General features: G+C 43.7%; 1 protein-coding gene across 1 annotated transcript in view; it reads left to right on the top strand.

The window, feature by feature from the left end:
• The first annotated feature begins 157 nt into the window (after window positions 1-157).
• Window positions 158-20927, top strand: part of Basp1 (brain abundant membrane attached signal protein 1) — a 52524-nt gene continuing 31754 nt past the window's right edge. Inside the window, exon 1 of the mRNA XM_036207026.1 lies at window positions 158-383. The gene's annotated coding sequence lies outside the window, so the exon portion shown is untranslated. The remainder of the gene's footprint in view (window positions 384-20927) is intronic.

Genomic DNA, 20927 nt, shown 5'->3' with positions numbered 1-20927 from the left:
TAGCGGGGCGCTGACGGAGCGGGCGGGGGCGCAGGGAGCCGGGCGCGGGCCAGGAGCGGAGGGGCGGGCGGGCGCGAGGCGGGCGGGGTCGGCGAGCGGAGGAGCTGGGCGGGCGGACGCGCGGGGGGGAGGGCGCTGGGCAGGAAGGGGAGGGGGAGCGAGCGAGAAATGCAGAGGCTGCAGCGGCGGCGGCGGCGGCAGTAGCGGCAGCGGCGACGGCGGCGGCGGCAGCGCTCCAACTCGCTCCACGCTCCAGGCTCCGCCGTCGAGCCGGGAGAGAGCCTTTGCCCAGCAGCCAGGCACCGGGCCGGACGACGCCAGCGACCCGGGCCCCTTGGAGGCACCGCGTTCATCCAGGGCCGGCACAGGCACCCGAAGCCTAGGTAAGGAGGCGCGCCATGGGTCCCCAACACCACAGCGGACTCAGGGCCATCGGTTCCCCAGGGCCCCGCCCCACCCTGAAGCCCAGGGTTCTCCACGGGTGCAGCCGGGTGCGGCTGGGGATTAGACAAGGTGGGCGTGGGGTTTCTCTATGGGGGCTCTGTCGTACTGGGGGACCCCAGGTGATGCTCTCCCCCCCAGGTGGACAGCTTCGGCCTTTCGTAGGGTGGGGAGCTCGAGGAGGGTGGTGGCGAAGCTTCGGAACCGAGTTGGGAAGGGAGGGAGGGGAGGGTGGGAAGCTGCTGGTGACCGGGAAATAGCGACTGCGAAACCCTTTAAACGCATGGAATCCACCAGCCACGGTTCTGTAGGCTGAACCCAGGCTTCTGTCATCGGAACCGGCACAGCCACCGAGAAAGCGCTCGGTGTGAGGGGCGCAGCAGCAGAAGATGGAGGATGGGGGTGGGGTGGGGAAGGAGAAAGAAGACACGGAATCTGGTCCGATCAGAAGGGGCGGGGGTTGGCTTGGCCCGCGGGACTCCTGGATTTTGGTTTGGGGTTACGGAGGAACACGAGGTTCAGAAGGCGGTGTGCACGTCCGGGGTAGATCAAAGCCCCAGACCGGTCTGCGGCTGAGCTGTTTTCCCACTAACCTGTGGACATCTCCAGCATTTTCTTTTTTGAGCCTTGCGCTCAGAACGCGCCGCCGCGCGCCTCCACGGTCGCCCCAGCCTGGGGGGTGTGGGCTTGAACCTGACAGCGCGCGACCCGAACCGGCTCAACCCCGCTGCAAGCCAAGATTTCTGTAATGCCCTTAGCTCAAACGCTACAACCCAACGTCAGCTTCCCGCTTCCCCTCACCATTAAAAGGAAAATTGCAGAATGCCTGGAACCGATGGCACACAATGCGTGGCTGGGGACCGCATTCTTTTCATGAATATTCATCGAACGCTTGGCCCTGTTCCTAATCTGCTTCCCCCGAGACATTTCCGCCTTGAAACGAACTCGGTGGACGGCCTCTGCCCCAGTGATTTTCGCTCTGTTGAAAGCAGCACAACGCACATGGGTGCGATTTCAGTGTTTTGTACGGGGGTTGACACACCTCTGGCTTGGCTAAGACCACTGGCCACTTGCGTGGCGGGGTTAAAATAAAACATGAGTATTAAAGGGGCTGTTGTTGGGGTGTGGATTACCTCCACCCCTGGGAACATAGCAAAGGCTCACAGACCTCCAGTACTGCGGGCAAAATGAATGAATCGGGACTGTAATTACCTATTCCTTTGTCTTGGCCTCGCGCATGCGCCGGAGAGCAGGGTGTGGAGGGCCAGGCAGCCCCATCTGATCTCCCCATCATCCACCCACCCACTCCCCTCCCGAGCCCAGGAACAAAGGCGTTTGCCCTAAATGTTTCATGAAACCTTTGGACACAAATGACACCCCCCCCTCGCCCTCCGTCTTGGTCTTGTACGCGTCTCCCTCCACCCCCCCCCCCCCAGGCCATCACATCTGACCCATTCTTACAGATTTCAATTACTCCCAACGCCACCCCCATTTAGCCTTTTTAGCGATGGAAATTGTGGATTTAATATATTTTTTTTTAAAAACGCACATTGCTTTTTTCCTTTCTAGAATTGTCCATTGTCCTTTCTGTTCTAATGTATCGCACTGCAGGGATAGTGGTTTTCTTATAGTTTGCATCAATTAACTGTTTGCCTGACAGATCTTTATTGCGGGTCACTTGACCAAGGAACATTAGTCTCAGACCAGCGATGGCGTTGCCCCTGGTGATACCACCTGGGACAGATTAAGACATCTTGGCATTTAAACGAACAAGATGGCTTACAGAAGCCAGCGTGAGAAAATGGTTACCTTTCCAGCAGCCTAAGCCTTTCTGATTTCTCTTGATTCCTACTTTATTGTTTCATTAAGGATTCCAAGAGGCAAACCCCACTGAGATGGGGAGGAAGACAGGGAGCTAGGGTTGCTGGGAAGAAGATGGCGAAGCACCACGTTCATAATGCCCTCCCCCCTCCCTCCCCACATCTACAGGAGCCATGCTAGTCTTTTGATGGTAAATTTTATTTCAAATGATGTATTTCCCAGCTTATGGACCTTCAGATTTCTCTGGGGGCTGGTTTACTTCCGCTGTTCAAAATAGGACTCACTGTATGTAACCGACAGGAGACTAATGCTCTGTCTCTACCATGGTGGGTTGTGTCTGAAAGGATTTCATGCTAAAGGAGTTCCAGTATGTCCTGAAGGAAAGACGTGGTAGAAAACAGCAATCCTCCCTTTTGTTCCTTAAAAAACCAAAAATGCCCTCAATATTGACTACATTTACTATATCGCAGCTTATAATTGGTAGGGCCAGTGTCTGGCTGCCTCTGTTGTGGCAAGGGTTTTATTCTCTCTGATCCTTAGCAATGAGTTTTATGTATTTAGAGTCCTGTATTATTCTGTATGAATTATACATTGGATAGTATTTAGAGGGCTATTGGTACTTAAATAAAATCCCCCCCACCCCGTAGTGTTTTTGGAGGAGTACTAAAATATAGTCTAAAATCAATAGCTTTCAAGTCAACGAACTTTAGGTTTTTAAACAAAATAATTCTAAAATCAATTTAAAATATTGTGCTGCTTTTTTTTTTCTTTAGCCAGTTTTCTTGCCAAGCATTAGCAGATGGAGAAAGTGAACTCTTTAAAATCCTGATAGATTGCCCCAGGAGCTGACTATATTGATTGGATAGTGGCATGTGTGTTCCTTAGCTGGTGCTGAAGCTGTCTGTGGCTTATGAGATGGAGCTTCCTCCATTACCCTAATTTAAATGTTCAGTGGAGGAGCCCTCTGCTTTAGTCTCTGTGCTTGGAGGCCTCTTTATAATCCTCCTGGATTTTCCAGAACAAATCACATTATGGCTTTAAATGTACTAATTATGTTTTCTTTATTTTTATTTCCCTTTAACTTCAAGCCATTTGCATTTCATAGTTAAAATAAATGGTGCATGAAATCAGAGAAAAACCTACCTTTGGGGAATATTGTTCATTGTTAAATAGGTGTCTGTGTTATCCATGGAAGTTTTGTAAAACATTGCACATGAGAATCATTCTTCAAACAGCTCAAGTAGCATGCACATACTACATGCACACGGTACACACAATAATGTATACATATATGTATTTATATGTACACTATAACATCTTATTAGTGACAATACTAAATGAGTTGGTGTAGAATGTTATTTTGCAGTGGTTTTATATTGGTCTTTGGAAAATAATTCTTTCCTGTCTTTATAAAAAATATTCGAAAGGGGAAGTCTCAGTGGCCTACAAACACCCTCCTTACTTCTAAAATAAATGGTTTGTATTGAGTTTAGCTAGGACGTTCATTTTCAGGCCTCGAATTCTCTCTAACCATCATTAGGCTTTAAGAGCTGGCACAAACACCATCAAATAAAGGATTTATACAGATTTTTTTTTTGGTCTTATTCTTGTGATCTCTTGTAAAATTTTGATTTTCAAAAGCTGTCCAAAGGAGAAAAAAAAAAAAAAGTCCCAAGAACTATGTCAAAGTAGGTGCCCTGGTATCTGGTTCACTGCATTTGCATAGGTCTTTACTGGTGTGAGGAACAATTTTCACCTTCTGTTTCCATGATGATGGTTTCAGCTGGTAACTTAGGTAGCTTCTGGAGACAGCCTCCAAGCATATGGACAAGTTGGCCTTCTCCAGGACAGGCACAGTCTCTGTTCAAGTTTTCTCTCAACTCAATCCTTTCCAACTCATTCTCTCCCAAGACCTGAGCTAATCCGGTGAGCATGAGATTTACTCTTTGAAACTACAGAGTTACCACAGGCAGAATTGCTGTAAAGATAAAATACCTGCTCTGGGGGGGGAAATTTGCAGGGAGGTTTCCCTGGAATTTAATGGAAAGAAACTGGGTGTGGACGATCTCTTAGACAGTGGCTTGTCTACTTAGGGCAAATGATGTAATGACATCACATCTTGATGAATTTCCTTTTGTTTCCTCCCAGTTGTAAAATACAGATAGTAATGCCCATTTTCAGGCTGTGTTAGGTATTACACATGTCTGTGAATGACTAAGAATAATGACTAGCTCTTGAGGGCGCCTTAATCTCTCAATCTGTGACGTTTGATGTAGTAAATGGAACTGACATTACTGGCCAGTTTCTACAGTGTTGAGCTGCATTTCTGACCCAGACTGACAGATGAAGACCTGAGTACTTTGCAACAGTCAGCCAGAAACAGCCTTTCTCAATATGAAAGGGCCCAGGTATCTCATATGTATATATCATGATATATACATATGTGTAATGTATGCATATAATTTAGTATTTTGTGGGTGCTGTGTAGATTTGCTCCAAAGTGGGTTGCATGGACTCAGACTGGCCTTTTTGAACCTAGGGCTGCTGCTGAAAATCAAGAGGGGCATTTAAGTTGTTTTGAGAAACTGCAGAAACCTCAGTTTCTCAAAACCACAGCCATAACCAGTCTTCTGAAGGAGAGCTGCTGTTACATGTCAATCCCTCTGTAGCTAGAAAGACAGACGTGCAGATAGATGTCACCTGAGAAGGTTGCATGGTGAATCGTTTGAAAACAAGGAGAATCATAGTTATGTTTTCACTGGGGTGCAGATCAATTTTAACTCCGAGGAGACACAAATGTAGGAAATAGTAGGTGTCAAACAGTGGTCCCCTTTTCCTCTGGAAGTTAGGCATGGGATGAAGTCAGAGGCAGAGAGAGCGAAGTAGTGGGTTTTCCTTCTGGGCCCAGAGGATCTAAGTGCAAATCCAAGGAAACATAAAAAGGAAGGAATTTTGAGCAGCCTAGGCATTTGGTGTACAGAGGGTATTCCTGAGTGGAGTCCAGGAAGACATTCCCAAAAGCCTTGGAGATTGGGAAATAGTTCTTATCTGTGAGCACAACAGGGGACTCGAACATCAGGCAATACTTCAGGATGATGTTGGAATATGGGGTAGAGTGGAGAAGGCGAAGCCTTTGCATGGCCTTTTCTCCTTGTCACTTAAAAGCATTTTTTATGAACTTTTAATTCATAAAAGTTCACTTTGGGTAAGCACTGTGCTTCAGTACCTTCTATAAACCTTTCTTTGAAATATGTGGTTCAGCAACAGTTTGGGCATTGTATATGGAGTATGGGATTTAGGGAGTATGATTCTATAGATTGGTGTGCCTGGGGTTGTGGCCACCTGTATAGAATCCTGTCTCAGATGCCTCAGGTATTGCTAGTTAGGTGAACTTTAGCAAACTACTTAGCTTCAGTGTGCCTAATACTCATCTTGAAAGTCGATACTGGAATACAGAGTTGTTGTAAGGATGAAAGGAAATTATCAAAATTAGGACAATGGCCCATCCATCCATCCTCAGCACATCCTTTGAGTCCCCATTCACTGTAAAGCGGTAGACATGCCTATTTCCCTTACTTTATCCTCTGTGTCGATAGCTAGTCACATGCTTCTTCACATCAGGTCAGTGTTACAAACCAGGCCCATGAGAATGCCTTGGGAAGTGTTTGGAAGAACTTAGAAATTAATGGCTCAAAACCAAACAGACTGACAAACAAAAAACAAAATAAAACAAACAAAAATTCACAGCTGTAGTTCCTTGACTGTGTCCGTAGGACACTTCCTAGTTCTAGGATGTCATTATGTTGTGATGACGCATGCCATGATTGAATTTTAATCCCCTCAGACTAATCATAATATGTATTTCACCCAAAAATAAATGGGAAGTAGAGATTCAAACAATGTGAAGATCTGATGGTTTTCAGCCATATTTCAATCATCAATGCTAATTGGCCATTTTATCTTATGTAATAGAGAGTCTCAAAGTTAAGTAAGTAATTCTTAACATGCTAACACCCTCCATATTTATCTAAAATGAGTGATACTAAATTTCTCAATGAAAAGGGATCTACTGAACAGCGTAAATATTCAAGCACTAGATAAAGTTAGGGCCTATTGATTAGAGATGCCTTTGTCATAGTGTCTAGGGGCTAATGTCCTTAAGTCACATTTTTCTAGAATAGTGGTGATGATGGTTGCTGTTATTCAGGTTTTCAATAAGCATGGATTCCCTGGATGCCTCTCTTGCCTTCACAGACCTCACAGGTAGAAGCAACGGCCCAAATGTCTTATCTGGAACTTGGCTCTGGAGATATGAATGGGGTAGTAAGTAGTGTACATGGATCCAGTTGTATGCTTAGGGTTACCTTGTTAGAATTAGCCCATCTACCTTCACGCAAGATACATATGCAGAAACTCCCCAGCTGCTTCTAGTTACTATCCAGACCTCAGTTTTTGTAAATTCTTGCCTCACTGGAGTAGAAGGTTGGAAGGCTGAGTACTGCACTACTTATATTGGAACTCAAAAGGATCTTAGAGAAGTCAGTGGTTTGCTATGAGCTGGTGAGTGGCTAAGGGGAAGCCAGGTTATTTCCCAATATAGATGTTATTTCTGCTATCCCATCCAACTGAGGAAGAGTGAGGCAGAGGGAAATCTAAAGGTCCAGTTGGGTTACTCATATTCACAGCCTGAAACTTACAACAAAAAGTCCACACCATTACTATTGCTTTCACCATTACTATTGTTTGACAGTCAGGAGGGTTCCTGTGTTTCTCACTGGCACTCTCAAAGGGCCTCTTTTACCTTTATTAGAGCACACTTGCCCACATGGGGAACTTTCTAGAAACCACCTGTTATTGCTCTCTCCCCACGCCATCCATCTCTTCCAGTTCACTTGTGTCTGAGTCTTACATTATATGCATGTGATTTCCTTCTTTCAAAGACTATATGGCATGCATCAAAATGACTCACACCACCAGGCTTTGATACTGTGTCCTGCCGTTCTTCCTAAAGTAAACAACGGTTGCAGGATTAAGTGGTTGTGGCCAGAATGTACATGTTTGAGAGAAGAGCAAGTTTTGGACTAAGTTGGAGTCACAATGATGTAGAAATATTTCAAGGCCTCTGGGGACATCCAGTGTGTGCCCTTTTGTAGACAGGTGATGGGCGCCCGAGTGTTTGTGCCCTTTGCTGGTGGCATCTGGCATGGAAGTTTCGGGAAACAAGAGGCTTAGTTTTTTTTAGAATGGCCAGTTATACTGTCTGAGCTGATTTGGGGATTTGAAAGAGCTATGGCATTCTGAAGTAGTCTGTTAAATACGGAACTTAGTAGGGAGCTCAATATTGGAATGTTTGGAACTGTTCTTCACAAGTTTTGTTTGCATGCACTCAGATTTTGGGCAAACTGTTAAGTTTAGCTTTAGGTAGGAAACTTTTAAGTTCACATTTAAATCATCTAGAAGTTTCTGTGACTGGAGCTTTGGGGAATTTGTATTTTTCCAGAGAAACCTGCAACATGAGAATGACTTCACAGCTTTCAGAATGCGTTAGTGCTTTTGATCATTACTCATGCACTCTCAGAAGTCAAGATATTCCTAGTGTAAACTGGAATTAAAGTTTTATCCCGAGGTGATGAAGAAACAGGCGTGCAAGAAAAGCTTGGCGGATTGAAGTTTGGGTATTGTGAACTTCCTGGATTGCCTGGCAAAGTGGGCTTTGAAAAGGTGCACTGCTAGTTCCCATTGGTGGTGGCCTCTTCAAAACACTGTTACCCCGGACAAAGACAAGAGGAGAGTTAGACACTAACAAATTCTATTCAGGGGAGTTAGTGTATCAGAAGGGAAAACAGTGGTGCCCTGTTCCTATTCCTTAAAGATACAGGCAGCAACTTCTGGTTGGATTATTGAGTCTCTGCAGAGGCTTCCATAGCCCAGGCCATATGAGGTTGTCTCAGAGACTGAGAGTGGTGTGGGAGTATTTTCTGTCTCTGACCTTTACTGATGTTCCCAGCTGTTTCAACAGGGGAACCGGTATCAGCATTCTGTATTTGCTTTTAGGCTCATCAAATATGATTTGGAAAGAAGGGAAAAAGGGAGAAATCTGTGACGTGCAGGTGCCCCGGTGCCCCATGCCTTTGTACTGTAGTTCATGAATAGGGTGGGCGTGAGGCTGGGGGAACTACTTGGATGTTTACTAAAGACATTAATATGATCAACTAAGGTGTCTTGGAATTGCATGACTCATGTTCCCAAGGGCAGTGGAAAGAATCTTGGTTCACAGTTGGTGGTGATAGTAGTTCCGGGAGTTTTTGACCACACAATCTTAGGTAAACATGACAAGTAGCACCCTATTGACAGGGGTTTTGGTGGTATCTGGGCTTCCTCAGTAGCCCTGGTGATCCTTTGTTGACATGCCAAGTTCCAGCTTCCTGGGGCCCACTCAGCTGGACTTTAGAATCTTGGTGATTGGTTTCTCTACAAACAAGAGTGTTGTTCATCAGGTTGATGGCGCTCTCCAGGGTGTATGTTCCTTCTGGTTTACAACAGAATGAGAGAGTTCTGTTCCTTCCTACAGTGGGAGGACTGACCAGTGAAAAACCCCATGGAAAGTTTGGTATTCCTTTCATGGTGGAGGAACCGAAGGCAGGAAAAACAAAACAAAACAAAACAAAAAACAAACAAAAACTAGCCACTTCGCCCAGCACTGCTTTTCTGTTCTGACTACTTCTGTTTTGGCCATCTAGAGAGGTTGGCTCTCAAGTCCTCTGCACTGAAGTCTTGGCTAGGCAGGGTCTGGATGAACTCAACCGACTGCAGTGCAGAGAAGGGTAAGGATGCCATGGGAGCCTCGTAATTGGTTTCACTAAGGTAAGGCAGGGATGCTCTCTCCATGGAAAAGGAATTCTACTAACGCTACTTAAGATTGTGTCTAACTGACTGCCCCTCTGAAAGCAGGGCCTGTCATGAAAAGACAATGTAACAGCAACAAAATAAATGCAAAAGTCAACAACAAGCTTCTCCTGTCAAGTAGCCCCCAAATGGTGTTAGCTCACAAAAATCACTTTGTTACTCTTGAATCATGAAGGCTGCCAACAGCAGCACATTCTTTGACTGTATCCTTGTTTCTAGCAACAAATGCTGTGTTAAGGAGAAAGGAAGAGACAGATAAGGCATTTGGCGGACTGAGACAGTGGACTTGTGCTACTGGAGTTTCTCTACAGGAAGAGGTGGGATTTGATGGATCTCCACTTTATATCGATATCCCTAGGCTAGGCATACCGTCAAAGGGGCCTTTGGCATCTCTACAGTGAGCTCACCAAGCTGAGAATCTTAGAGAAATGGCAAGAGTCCAGAATGATGCACTGTAGCCCCACTCACCACTCCCAAAAAAGTGAACCACTGTACAGGAAGTGGAGACATAGCTGGTTCTGAGTTGGGTGTAATTTCTACTGGAGGAAGGTGAGAACTGGAGAAAGTATGTGTTTCAAAAAATGCCCTTAGGGTATTAAGACAGTTGTTAATATTAGTAGCACACATGGCAAGCCAGCATGCCCTGGCATGCTAGTAACAGTTTGCTTAGTTTACCTGGTAGAGGAAACAGCCAACAATCAGAAAAATGTTCTAGAATACTAGCCTACATTTAACTGGCTGGGATGCTTTTCCATGAGAATTTCTGATAACACATTTATCTGTCCCTGCAGCTGATTCCACAGCTCCAGTCTTGAGGGGGCAAAGAGGCATTGTGAGCAGTAGGGTTTCTCTGTAAATAGAGATGTTGGTAAAAAACAAAACAAAACAAAACAACAACAACAAAAATACCCCCCAAAAAACCCTTCTGCAAAGGAGGAAATGTATGAACACGAGGGAAGCCTGAGCCGGGGTACTTTTGCAGCTATATTTCTGAAGGGAAGAAAGGGGAAAGACATTCTGTTCTGCTTCTAGAAGTGTCTGGATTCCCCTAACGCGGGCAGGGTTTCTGATAAGTACAATGTAGGAAGCAAAACTACATCGTTTGATGTCAGCAGCCTATGACTTCTGGAGATCCAAACACCACCATTGGCTTGTGGTGTTGTTGGCAGCGAGGAAAGGGGACTAGTATGAAGGAGGGAAGGGGAGGAGCCGAGGAGAGGGGAGGGGCGTGGGATGGGTCACACTAGGGAGGCAGGGAAGTGGGAGCACCCGTGCCTTGCTAGCATCTTAATGGGCTCCAGCAGCCAGCACAAAGCTTCATAGACTGGGTTACTTCACCAGCAAAAGTTCTTTCCTTGTGGTTCTTGGAGACTGGCATCCAAGATGAAGGAGCTGGCGGAGTTGGTTTCTTCTGAGCCCGCCCCCAACACCCTTGCTTCCTCACGGTTGGAGGAATCCATGGGCTGGATTAGTTTTCTCACAGCTGTGGCACTTACAGGAGACAGTTTATTTCAGAGGGGACAGCCAATCACCGCTGGGGAATCAAGATGGCAGGGGCACGAGGCAGCTGGTCACGTGGTGTCTGCAGTCAGGAAGCAGAGAAAGAAGGGAGTGCTGGTGCTCAGCTGGCTCTGTCCTTTTTGTTAACTCCAGGATCCTATCCCATTGAATAGTGCCACTCACCTTCCAGGGTGGGTCTCTCCTCAATATCTGGAAATACACATATAGACACACCTAGAGAGGTTTCCAGGATGATTCTAAAGACAGTCAAATTGATGATAAAGATTAATCATCATAGATGGTGCACATCACTGCTGTCTTTCTGGATGTCCCAATTTCCCTATCTTGTAAGGACACAGGCCAGACTGAATTGTGCTCCATCTTATCAGCTTCAGTCTTGTAACATGAATTGCTAAATGGCCTTTTAATAAAAAACCCAGAGCCAGATATTGGGGTAGATGCTGAAAGAGCAGAGAGACAAAGGAACAAGCCACAGTCACTTCTCACGTCACCAACTCCACGAATCCTCTGACAGAATGTCTCTGAGTTCTCAGCCAAAAGGGGTCCAGCCCAAAAGCCTTTAGCTGAAAGGGCTTCAGTTCCTGTCTCCTCAGGCCTTATATGCTATTCTCTGCTCAGCCATCACTTCCTTCCTAGTGCTGGGATTAAAGGTGTGTGCCCCCATTGCCTAGCCTCTGTGTTTAATCTAGTGGCTTGTTCTGTCCTCTGATCCTCAGGCAAATTTTATTAGGGTACACAATATGTCACCACACAGTATTCATTGAATTACCCCATGATAGGCCTGTTTTTCCATGTAGAGTCACAATCTAGAACACCAGAAGGTGTGGCTTCAATTTAAAAATTTTAGGGGTATATAATTCAGCCAATGACAGTTCCTGATTGATCTTAAATGGGTTTCTATGGAAATCATTGGATGGCCATTGTCTCAAGAGGGAGGGAGCGAGGGGACTCCATACAGCTAGAGCCCTGGCTGAATCTTCATGAACCATGGGAGAGAAGCATGCATCCAATGGGATGAAGGGAGATTCCTTTTCCTCAGATTCTCATCACCAGACAAAGCTGGTGCAGGATTCAGAGACAGGTTCCTAGACTCTGTTGGGGCAAGGATGGTAAATGGGCCAAGGTATGGAGGTCCTGTTACCTGTACCATTCTCATGAAGGGTGTGGGCACATGGGAGGGGCTTCAGAATCTTCACCCAGAGCCCTAGGCTGCTGATATCTCCTAGTAGTTACACAGATCACAGAGTAAAACTTAGTTTTCCTTCTGATGTTGTGTTATGAAGCTTTTCTTCTGTACGGAGACTTCCTAACACCGTAAGAGACTGTAGAAAGGGGGGCTTGCCCATTGTGGGTAGATGGGGCCAATCTCAAGTTTTCTAGCCTGGAAGGGGGTTATTCTGAGGAAGCTCCTTGTAAAGTTCTTTCAACAGAGGTTGTGGTGGGGATAGAAGGGTTGATCAGAGGCGTGAACCACTTCTGATCCTACCCCACCATCTGTGATTATTGGTAGGAATTCATTAGATTTAACTTTTACTAGGAGATACTCTTAAAAAAAAATGGGGGCTCTATCCAAAGCAGGTACCAGAAGAACCTGGGACTTTTATGCATCAGTAAAACATTAAGATAGTGACATTGTTGTCCTTGTCAGAAACCATGGGTCTCCTCTGACGACTACACAAACTGAGACTAATAAAATTTGGGGCCTTTCCATGTAACGTAACAAGTGGCGACACATAAGGGGCTTTTTGAGGGGCATTCTCAACACGTGCGGATGCAGGTATGTCTGCTCTTACCACGTGCTCTTTTTCAGAGAGCAGCTTACATTGTAGAGGGCGATTTCTCAAGGGAATCAGCCATTGGCTTTGTGTTTTCCATCTCAGGGCATGTCAGGTTGTGTTAACTATAGCAATTCAAATACGACCTCATTAGCTGACTGTGAAGCCCAAGCTGACAATTTCATTTTACTCCATGGAACCAACAAGCCCAGGGCCCTCACCGAATTCAAAGGTGATTCTATTTAGTATTATATACGTAAAGTACACAGGTAGATTATCTCCTGTGGAAGCTATGTGATGTAATTAATTACTTCAGAATTTCAACATTTTAACTCTATGCAATGTCTATTTTCAAACCATTGTCAGTGGTCCTCTTGAAGTGCACACTCTCTTAAATGGATCTTCTTCCCTTCAGGCCTAAAAGCTGTTGTTCCCTCTAAGGGCCAATCCTGGGTACCAAAACACTGTGGCCTCCCACATCTGCCCACTGTCGTATGCCGGAGCCACAGTTGGTGTGGTGTGCCCATTCTTCTGCAGGACCATGACTCAGACATTTGCCTTCCAGCCTGACATCTCTTCACCCCATCCTCGCAATCCTAACTCTCTGTTGCATGTCAGATAAAACACAGACCAACCTGTAAGGTCCTCCGTGTCTGTCTTTTGCCTCCCTTCAATCGTGCTGGGATCAGCCATCAGTGGCCTGGCTACAGTGCCTGCTCAGGTTCTTATCCTGCTCCCAGTCATCCTTACTGTTTCTTCTGCCTGGAACATTCTTTCCACAGCTGTCAAAATCGCATCAAGTAAAAAGCCCAGGTTAAATGACACTTTCACAAAGACACGCAGACACCTCATACATAACACTGTGGACATTTTTGGGATCATTTGATGTCTTTGCTCCTCTAGATTAAAGTACCCCAGAGGCAGGAATGTGCCACTCCTTTAAATCCTTACAGTATCTTGTGTAGGTTTGAGACATCCCAATCACTCTGCATTTGTCCAGCATACAGTATATTCATGGCAGGCACATGTCTTCTGCTGGTTGCCCATGAGAGCTGAGATGACATTCGTATAGGGACACTAAATTTCACCTCATCAGTTGTGCTTACTATGAAGATGAATAGCTGATGAACTCCAATTAGTGTAATTATTCTGTTTCCAGGCAGTAACCTCGGTAGTAATTGTCCTAAAGCCCTGAGACATTACAAATAATTAGTGTTGATGGCTTGTACATCTAAGCTTTCTCCTAAGGTAGAGTCTCAAATGAAGACTAAAATTGCTATTTGTGGCAAACAAATAATATTGCATTGTGGGAACTCTGCACAACACAACTCAGAGAGTGAGAGCTGGGACAGGGTGCCGTGGACATGTCTTGTCTGTTCTTCCGAATCACTGAGTATCACGCCTTATCCGTTTGCTTTGGGTCAATCAGTACTGAACTGTTTAACCAGGCCTTTGTGAAGTTGGGAGAGGTAGGCCTGCCGACGAGCATGTGATTTGAGATTGTTACACATTAGTCAGGTCCACACCTATTTCACAGGGAGAAGGAATTGTTCCCTGACTCCACGCTGGGACTGCTTACTCGAAGTTGTGAGTTCTTCAAGGTCAGGACTTTGTTTCCCTCATCTTTATAAGTCCATTTCTAACTGCATCTGTGGACTGGGAAAGGGCTGAGCGCACGGAAGGGCGCGCTTCATTGCCATGTACATAAAGGTAGACAAACAAGGTTTGTTGCAGGAAGCTGCCCTTGGCTTTACTTCACATCCAGGAACCAGCTGGTAACGAATTTCCAACAAACACAATGACATTTGTGATTTGTCCCCTTCCTCTCTGGTTTTGATGTACTCCATTACAGGCTGCCCTGATGTTTTTCCCACTGTCTTAATATTTTTGGCTTTATTTTGAACTATTGGAGGTTAAGTTATTTTTATGTCTCTCCTGCAAACTATCACAAAATGTGTCTAGTTTTCTTTTTTAAAAAATATTTTTATGTATGTGTATGTATGTGTGTCTGAAGCATGAGTGCAGGTACCTGCAGAAGCCAGATGAGGGCATTGGACACCCCTCCCCCCAGGAGCTGGAGTTACAGGTGACTGTGAGCCATCTAACATGGGTACTATGAACTGAACTGGGGTCCTCCTTAAGAGCTGCAAGTACTCTTTACTACTGAGCCATCTCTTCAACTCCATTATGTCTACTTATCTTACGCTTATTCTAATCAATAGAGTGCTTATTATACTAGTAGGTTTATATTTTTAAAACTGTGGCATGACGTTGATTTCTGAAGTAATTTCTGGTTGCAAACTAACAGCGCTTTGCTTCAGTGGATGTACCCTTTCTAGCGATACTCTTTATACACATTCTACACACTGTCTTTCAACAATTCAGGTGGTTCTTTTTTACGTGCTAAGATTGTAGTTATACTTGATGTAATTGTAGGGTTGGGGTATGAAATAGTCTCTTGCCTTTTACATAATTTATACAACACACATTTGAGATATTACTAAGTCAACACCTTTGCTTAGAACCGTCTTTGGAAATGAGTTCAGTCCATACATTGTCCAGTTGTGTCTTTCCTTGAGACTCCTTTATCCTCCTCCTTTCTAGTGCCCTCTTCTGACACATCTCAGGACCCCCCCCCCCCGGATAGATCTGAAGGAGTTGCCCATGGGGAAAGGGATCACACACAGTCCACAGATCACAGATCATTTAATCATTATGCATTAGATTCTAATGGTCAAGTTGGCTTAATTAAACTAACTAATAAAATAAAAAGATAGAGAGAATAGAGGTAATGGAACAGGTAGCTCCTTATAGTTAGTTTTATTCTATCCTAAGTTCAGTTTAGAGTCCCTGACTTACTATTACTTCTCCTGATTCCTTACATACCAAATTCCATGTGTCATTTGTTCTTGCTTCATATGGATTTTGTGGTTGGAATGTCTAAAGACCTGGAAGGACATGATATGATGGTTGAGCAGCAAGCAGATTATGACACTAGCTAGAGTCTGGGTGACTAGTCTACCTGTGACATGTATTGCCAGGCATCTGATAGGTTTCTTTCTTTCTTTTTTTTTCCATTTCTTTCTTCATCTTGACATTTCTTTAAATTTCTGAATATGATATTAAGTTTTAAAATTGGAGAATTCAGCAAGAATGCTATTGTGGATTACTAAGGGGCTGAAGGCATGAGTGCTGGAGATGTTAAGGTTGGTTAAGGTTGCGCTGTCGCTGACCTCTTGGAAACCTTGTGGATGGGCCTCAGTCTGTTGGTAGTGTAGCTGATCCTTCTCCCTGCTTTGAATACGGGATGATTGTTCTGTTCCTACTATTCACTGTCATTGGGTTAGAAGAACATGGTACACACTTAAGCATCTGAGACTTTGAATAAACATGTTTTTTATGTAGCTAAAAGATGCAAAAATTACTCTAGTAATGAATTCCCTTTCCCTATTGATGAATAACAGTTGTAAAAGAGGTCCATGTGTTTCCCAAGTCCTCCCTGGAAATCTATGATGAAGAAATGGTCTCTGCTCTGTTAATTTCAACATGGGAAAATCCAAACTGCAGTAAAAATATTATGAAATTAATTTTTATTTGTTGATGGAGTTGGGCGACACAAAGATTTATTATCTTTTTTTTTTTTTTTTTTTTTTTTTTTTTAAAGAAACTTACAGGCAGGCAAGTAAGTAAACCAGCAATTAGAGAGATAAGTATCGGCCTATAGATTCACTAGACTCTGCCCTTGGACTAGGCATTAAATCACCTCTGTCAGCCACTAGCCTTTGCCCTTCCTCTTTTGCAGCTATCTATCTGTAGATCTTAAGCCACATGAGATAGCCCGAGTTCAATTATCTATTACTAAGAGAGTTTAATGTAAAGAGCGCTTTAGACAATGCAGGGGAATTCAGAATTGATTCCACTTCATTCAAAGGTCTTAATCACTAGAAACAAAAAGACATTTAAGTGTCTTAAGTTTCCATTAAAACTCGAGCCTTTGGGGGATTAGATAAAGAAGGAAAAGCCTTCCAAGAGGAGCCAATGTCAACCCACAGTGAGAGTGTGCTTTGCTTTTTATATGGGCAGGAAATTCGTGGAGCTGTCAGATTCTTGAGGAAGTGTCCCTTGTAGTTGGAAGGTGACAGTTTACCTGTGACAGCACAGGCCACTTGGTTTGGACAGGAAAAATTGCTATGGTTCCAACCTTCAAAATCTTAAGAAAAGCTGCCAGTTGTTTACAAGATCTTTCAACTCCTTCCTGTATAAAAGTTCGTACTGAATCCAAGGAATGAATAGTATTTGTTCTTTGTTCTAAATCTAGACAAGATTGTAATGGCCAGCACAAAGAATTCGTGGCTGTGGAAAGGACTCTGACCTACAAGGATGAAGGGGGTTTATAAGAAGGAAGTGTTTTATTTTGATAAAATATGAACATGTTAATGTAAGTTTTTTGCAAGGCTAGCATTGACATCAGATCACTACCCATAACTGTTTTTCATAAGTGTACTTCTGTATGTGCCTAGACAGATGTGGGTATGAGTTCTGCCCTAAAGTACTGACTTAATTTGACTCCTGAATAGCTTCACATTGGACCATTGGCCATATTTTCTTTCTTTTTCTCTTTTAATTTTTCATAAAACTTGGGAAGAAGTTAGGAACCAGCCTCATTGCTATAGTCCAGCCTTCACCTTCTCTGCTTTTTATTTCCTGTCATATGGAGGGGATGATTGATTGACTTCGTAGGGAAACTCCTGGACATTTAACCCTGTCTTCCTGGTCTTTGCTTCCCTAGAATTTCATATAGTACTTGGCCCAGTGTAGTTGTTTAATGTGATCTTTGAGGCAATTTTATTACCTTGCTAGAAGAAAAACAAAACCAATTTATTATTACTCTTTTATTTACATTGTGGGAATCATGGGCAAATCACCTGGTGTTTGTTCCTGGGCTGATAAATGGAAGTTATTGCTACCCAGTTACATGGCTACTATGCCCTGAAAGTATGTCCTAAAAAGCTTAGTTTTCATGTCATTATTGGAAAAGAAGAAGAAATAGTTTAACAATGGGAATGAAAGGTTCATCTAATGACACTGATATTTGAGATTCTAAGAGTTCAAATATAGTGAGTAGTGCATTCTCTTTATTAGAGCCTCATCTTTTTCTTACTAGGTCATCTTGGTTTACACAAACCACATTCTCTGTCTCAAAGAATCTGCTTATGCTACTGTGTAATTCTTCTGGAATTTAAAATACCTGGGATGTTTCAGTATACCTTGCTAGCTCTCTAGTGGAACCTTCCAACCCACAACACAGTAAACAACCAAGAATTCTTCATGGACATGGAATTAGGAAAACTGATGAACTTGTCTAGTCTGGGCCAAAGAACTCCCTCAGAGTTCATCTGGCATACTATTCCGAACTAAGACACAGACTGAGGATCTGTTCTCAACATGAGTGATTTAGAGACTTACACAGTTAGAAGGACCACTATCCAAGTCTCCAACTGGAGACTCTGGAAATGAGGGACTCCAGTGGTCTCTAACCCAGTTCTCCTGTGCGACTGTCTCCTGACATGGAGGCCTGGAGATCTGGTATCACTGAGCCACACAGAGACACAAAAGACACTGTCATTTCTTAAGTACTTATTTGGGAGTCAGACACTTGTCTTGCTCTGGGTAGTGTTCCTTCTTTGAGTGATCTAATTGCCCATCAGTTGGAACTCCCCCAGGACACTTCGGTGTGGGCTTTGACTCAGGATATTTTTGTGAACAATACCTAACCCATTGTCTAGGTGCCTCTGTGTGTGTGTGTGTGTGTGTGTGTGTGTGTGTGTGTGTGTGTAATCTATTTTCCTTTTTCAGAACTGAATTAAATCTCACAACTCATTGCTTTTCCTCACTGTTTCAGAGTTCTGTACCCAAAGGTGGCTGCTGTTTCTGTCCAACTCACCTTTATGGCTGGCACGCTGGGTTTTGATTTCACTAAAATAAAACTTCAAAGAATTGGAAGAACCTCGGGCCTCTCTCCTCTCCCTTTCAACTAACACCTACTGATGTTTATCTTGGAAATAATTTGATGCCCATTTGATGAAACCTGTAGTTAAGCGTGTTAATAGAGACTCATGCCAGCTTTAGGACAATGTGGATAGACTTTTAATAGTCGGTGTTGAGACTTACACTCAAAAGGTCTGTGGAACCCGTGAGAGCTGGGATAAAAATGCTTGTCTGGTCCCCAGGTCACCTCAGTGGAATGTCTAGAGCTCTGTCATAGTTGGTTCCCATCTGAGATTAAGACACCCACTTTTCTGTTAACTTTTCCATGTTGTCCCCTTCCCAGCACTATGAACTAGATGTAATTTCTGATAAATAGGTAATGTGGAACCCACAGTGTATAACTACTATAGTATGACTCATTGTGAATTATATTTAATTACTGATAGGACTTCATGAGTTTTCAGAGATTGTGCAGAATTGTCTTGGAGGTAGGTGTCAACTATTTCACACCTATTTTCTGTTTAATCTTATTTATCTTCAGCAAAGTTTCCTTGTCTTTCTAAATGAGGACTTCCGAGTTCGATAATAAATGGTTAGGAAAGAGGAAAAACTGGTTTGGCCCCCCACTCTTAACTGTGTAAGAAGGCTACTTAGCTTGGTTTACCTGGTGGGATGTGTGAATGAGCTGAACCACACGACTCTCCTTTATCTGAATAATCAATCAACCATATCTAAATATTACACACAGCCTTCAGCACTTTCTGAATGAAGATATGAAGTATGAAGAAAGTCCTCTCATTTACTGTAGGAAATCATTTTTTTAGGTCAACAAATTGAGGGTATGTTTAAAGTAGGTCTTTATTTATTGAACTTTTTTGAGACAGTGTCTTACTATGTTGCCCTAGCTGTCTTGGAACTTATTTTGTAGACTAGGCTGCCCTGGAGCTCGCAGAGATCCTCCTGCCTCTATCTCCAGAGTGGTGGGATTAAAGGCATGCATTGCCATGCCCTGCAAAATAGGTCATTGTTAATATACTCAGCAGAGGGCCTTAAGTTTGGTGATAGTCATGGACTCCAGGCTCAGCCTTTGCAGCAGAAGCAGACTGGGGCACTTGTACAAAGATTTCTAGCCTTACAACACCTTTTCTGGAGCTTGAAGTGAGGCCAAGCCTGTTGATGGCTCAGGGATTCTGATATGTGTGGCATATTTGCATGTGTTAATACCAGTTCACAGTTGGCAACACAGACTTGTGTTAGTGAAATAAGACTCCTGCTCTGTTGTGGGGAGGTGGGTGAAGAGGAAGCAATGGGGAACAGTGAGTATGACCAGAGCATGTGACATACATATATGAATGTGTCACAGGAAATCCACTGTTCTCTATGATTAATTTACATAATTTCATTATGATGAATAATAAAAGACTCCTGGCCTAGATTCCAGATCTGTTAGTTTATGCTGAATTAAACCCTTTTCTCTGGAAACTGCTGTAAAGGAAGTGTTACTACAGTAGACGGGTAATGTTTGCTCTCTTTCTTGAGTAGTCTCAGTGGTAATAAGCACTGTTTATAGAGACCAGGTAGACAGCTGAATCTGTGCTATGCTTTCACTGTATTGTCTCTGTCCAGAACTTCTATACTGGAGCCTAGTACCCAATGATAGGACATTGAGGGGAAGAGCCTTTTAGGATGTGAGTCATGAGATTAGGCTTCTCTCAGAAGTCAGTGGGAACATCTTCTCCTTCTTGGTTCTCTATTGTAGACATCACAGCATTGAGAGAAGTGGACATAACTTGTTTATAATTCCTTCACACTCAAGGATCTGGTTACAGGCACAGGAGTGAGCTAAGACAAAAGACAGACAAGGGATTGATAAGGAGACCAGGTTGTTGTAATTTTGATCCTAAGCCGATAATATAAAACTATTATGTCATGGAAATTGAAGCTAGTCAAAGATTTATTTTTAAAATAGAATGAAAAAGCACGTTATGGTCTCTTTTAATTACAATGTTTTGAAATAAAATCTTGTAGTCAGTGGCACACACCCTTGCCTTGTGCTTATGATGTTCCAAGCAGTCTTGCATGGTTTATGAGAATGCACAGCTTGGGGAGGCAGGTTCGATTGATATCCTCTTTGTACAGATAAGGAAACAGTGGGTCATAGTCAGTGTGACCCATGATATCCTATCCCACTTTATTATGTTCATGGTTTTCATTGATTGGCAATATTCCAGTCAATTATAAATACAGTTTAATTTGTTGCTCTCAGCTTAAGTAAGTTCTCTGATTTCTTCAAGCAGGTGCTCTACATCAACTGCAATAGTAGGGGTGAAGGGAAGACCCAGAAATGTTTTAGGTCTATGTCAGAACTCGAGTGATGCCCTCTCCTGAAGAGGTCCTTTTCACCAGACTTTTGCACTGTTATGGGTGGGAATCTGGCCTACGGTGCCTATTGCAGAAACAAGTTGGAGGCTAGAC

Source organism: Onychomys torridus, chromosome 15 (genome assembly GCF_903995425.1).
Source record: "Onychomys torridus chromosome 15, mOncTor1.1, whole genome shotgun sequence".
NCBI classification, from domain to species: Eukaryota; Metazoa; Chordata; class Mammalia; order Rodentia; family Cricetidae; genus Onychomys; species Onychomys torridus.
This window is presented reverse-complemented; position numbering and strand designations above follow the sequence as displayed.